Genomic DNA, 3,617 nt, shown 5'->3' with positions numbered 1-3,617 from the left:
TATACTATATCTATTATTGTATATTATATATAGCATATATAATATATAACATACATGTTATATATGATATACATATAAAATATATATATGCTTAGAATTATGAGCACGTTTCATGCCACTGATATCTATCTAGAAAGCAGAGGATCTGAGATCACAGAATGGACTGCATCTCAACAGCAAGAAAATAAACATTCTCTAAACCACTGGACAGATGGGCAGCATCATCTGAACGGAAGAAAAGATTGACACTGTCAACAACTTGGTCTTACTTGGCTCAACAGTCAACACTCTTGGTCCTCAGGAGATGAGGAGATGCATTTCCCTGGGGGAAAGTCTGCAGGTGGAGACTTCTCCAAATCATCAAGGAGCAATGATGTCAGTTTGAAGACTAAGGTGCACCTAGTACAGGCCATAGTCTTTCCAATTTCTATCTAAGTGCACCCGAGAGAGCTGGACAATGAATAAAGGAAGAGGAGGAGGAGAAGGAGAAGGTTTTTTTGGTTTGTTTTTTAAGAAGAGAAAAAAGGAGGGGAGAAAAGTGCAACAATGAATGAATGGAAATCTAAAGTCTCTGTAAATTGTCATTGAAATTAATAATATTTTAAAAAAAAAAAAAGAAGAGAAAGAAAGGAAAGAGAAGATGTATTTTCAGGAACCAGCAAAACAGGGTTAAAAATGAAAATAATCTGCCCTGGGTGTGGTTCCCTCTCTCGGTTGAGAGGACTTGGGGGGAAGAAAAGACACGCATTTTTGCAGGAGCTCTTTTTGCCTGCTTCCACCGAATTTTACTTGGAATTGAGAAAAGGCGTCTTTAATTCCTTCCAGACTTCCTCGTGTGCAAAACTGTGTGTTGGATGGGTTCCCTCCGCTGAGTCATCACATCAGGGCTGGACGGGGAGGGGGTGGAAATCTTCTTTACTGGGTTTGTCGACAGGCCTCTGTCCCCCTTTAGCTATCAACTGCAGCAACACCCACGTCTTCTCAGAAGCCACAGTCTAAAGAAATTTCTACAGAAACGTGGAATCTGGCTTGGAGCTCCTCAAAGCAGCTCCCATCTGGTTTTAATCTGTTCTTGCAGTTGGTGTTGGTTTTATTTAAAAAGTTTCCCTCCTTGCTACTCTTTTTTTTTTAATGAAGGAGCTGAAGAGTGCATAATTTTAATTAATGCAAGGATGGCACTTTTGTAATATTTTTTTAATCCTTTCTTTTTTTTTTATTAAAGCCAGCAGGCCTCTTGTCTTCTCTGCAAATAGTGTCACTTGATTCTAGGAAAAAGGCATCTAGGAGGGAAGTCCCTTTATGACTTTTTTCTAACTTTTTTTGGGGGGGGAAAAATTTCTCCTTAATGGTTTCCATATGTGGGAATGTGAATACGGGTTAGCACATTCTCACAGAAGTAAGATGTGGGTTCTCGGTTCCCTAAAAGCTGTTGTGCATGTTGTTGTTATTATTGTTCTTGTAGTGGTGGTGGGCTATGGACTTCAGGGGCCCATCAGACAAAACAGAAGGGTCTCACGCTGTATTTTCCAAGCTAGTGATTGAAAGATAGGTGGTGACATCAATGAGATTGAAAAGGAAAAATCCCAGGAGGTTTCACTGAGCTCACGCAAAACCTAGAATACAGACTCAAAGGGGTTAGTTGTAGGAACAAAGCAAGGAAACACTGTGTGATTGAAAAATCAGAAAAGGTGGGCAACTGATTTTTAAATGAGATTATGTGTTTTCGCTCAAGCTGGAGGCTAGAATTCTCAGAAGGAGGTGTGAGCATGGCTGAGGTTCCTTCCAGAAACTCCTCACCATTTTGCCACCACACAACTTGACGGTCAATGGAGACAAGATGAAAAATTGTCAAGGATTGCATTATTATTTTTTTTATTCACCACCAACACTTTTATAGTTGCAGACCTCAAGAAGTCTGAAGACGTGTTGCATTTGGGGGAAAATATGCTGTCCAGGACCTCTCTAAAATTATAAAGAGGAAGGATGTCTACTTAAAGACTAAGGTGCAGTGATGGTTCTGATGCAGTATTTGTCCTTATAAGACTGAGTTAGTTCACTCAGCATAATGCTCTCCAATCTCTCCAAAATTAGATAGTAATTTTTTAAAAAATCAGGGAACCCAAGGAGGGGAGAAGGGGTGCGACCAGAGGGGTGAAAATTAGTAGGTGCCAACCATAGGGTTGCACGATTTGGTGGGTGGAGGAAACAGGATGAAAGAAATAGGAAAGATTTGGAGGGGACTTGAAAAGGTTGGGTCATGCTGGGCAAAGTCCAATGGTGATTGAGTATTAAAAAACATAATACACAGGAATGACTGTGTGACACAATAGACATGACGAGTAGTGTGAAATGCACACACACACAGGACTAAGGTGCATCTGATCTAAGCAAGCCAGAGTATCTGCAATTGCTTTGTCTTCTTCTGAAAATTAGGTCTTAAAAAAGGATGACAGAAGAAGAATGGGTGGCGTGGAGCTGTGCTGTTGGAGGAGAAGGTGAAAGTGGGGTGTTTCTTGGAGGCAAAGATGGAGAAACTTGGTCTCACTTTTTTTTTTGGAACATGTAGTCAGGAGAAGGCCAGTTCTTGGAGAAAGACCTCTTGCTGGGAAACGTGGATGGTCAGAGACAGAGAGGAAGACCCTAATTTTTTTTAAAAAAATTATTTATTCATTTTAATGATAGTTTACAAAAACTTAGGATTTCCAGTCATTCATTGTTGCAGAAGATTCTGGTTTTTTTAAAGCTGATATTTTTTTTAAGAGTGTGCAGGAAACTGGAAGGAACCCAAGACACCCCATGTGAAATGGTACAGAAGCTGGTTTTCGGAGCATCACCTCTCTTTAAATATTTGAAACACCAGTTCCTCAAGCAGCCCCGTAAATATGACAGTCTTGGAACTAGGATGCCCCAAAGGCAATAAAATGTTTGCAATAAAATGTGGGTTCACACAATGTCTCAAATATTTAGCTTAACAGGATGGGGAGGGAACGTGACTTTATAGGGGCCAAGGATGGAGAAAGGAAGCACTGTACGTGTGTTGTTTGTTTGGCTTTGAGGAGTTGTTATCTTCCAGGGTTGGAACAAAATTCTCTGCAAGCCAAGAAATGAGCAGAGGGGTCTGGGAGGAGGGGTGGAGAGGGACAGAGAGGCCTGTTTTCTGTCTCTGTGCGTTTTCTGAAGCTGTGATGTGCAGGGATGAGGGTGTGGAGGGGTTGGGAGTCTCCTGTGTTCTGGAGGGAATGTCGAATGGTCCAACCACCGTGCTGAAAGTAGGGAAATGGAACCAGCCTCGTATGTAGTATTCCTACCGGGAGGCACAGAGAAGCCCAAAGAACTCATATTTGCAGCTCAAAGAGCGCAAGTTGGCAATAGAAGAACCATTGGGTCCATCAGGCCCACTGCTGTCGCTGTTAGGAAATGAGGGGAAAGAGCATAGCTTGGATTAGCCACACCCTAGTCTTTAAAATGATAGCATTGCTCATGAGCACTGAATAGAGGTCCTGAGCATCAGATTTCCCCAACGGAACTCATCTTTTTATTTCTGGAGTGCTGTTACCACGAGTGTTGATCCTACTAGGTGTATTTGCATTACATAGATACACATATGTAATACATAT

Source organism: Elephantulus edwardii, unplaced genomic scaffold (genome assembly GCF_000299155.1).
Source record: "Elephantulus edwardii isolate Elephantulus edwardi_28Jun2011 unplaced genomic scaffold, EleEdw1.0 scaffold00529, whole genome shotgun sequence".
NCBI classification, from domain to species: domain Eukaryota; kingdom Metazoa; phylum Chordata; class Mammalia; order Macroscelidea; family Macroscelididae; genus Elephantulus; species Elephantulus edwardii.
The sequence above is the reverse complement of the archived record's forward strand: the minus strand, read 5'-3'. Positions refer to the sequence as shown.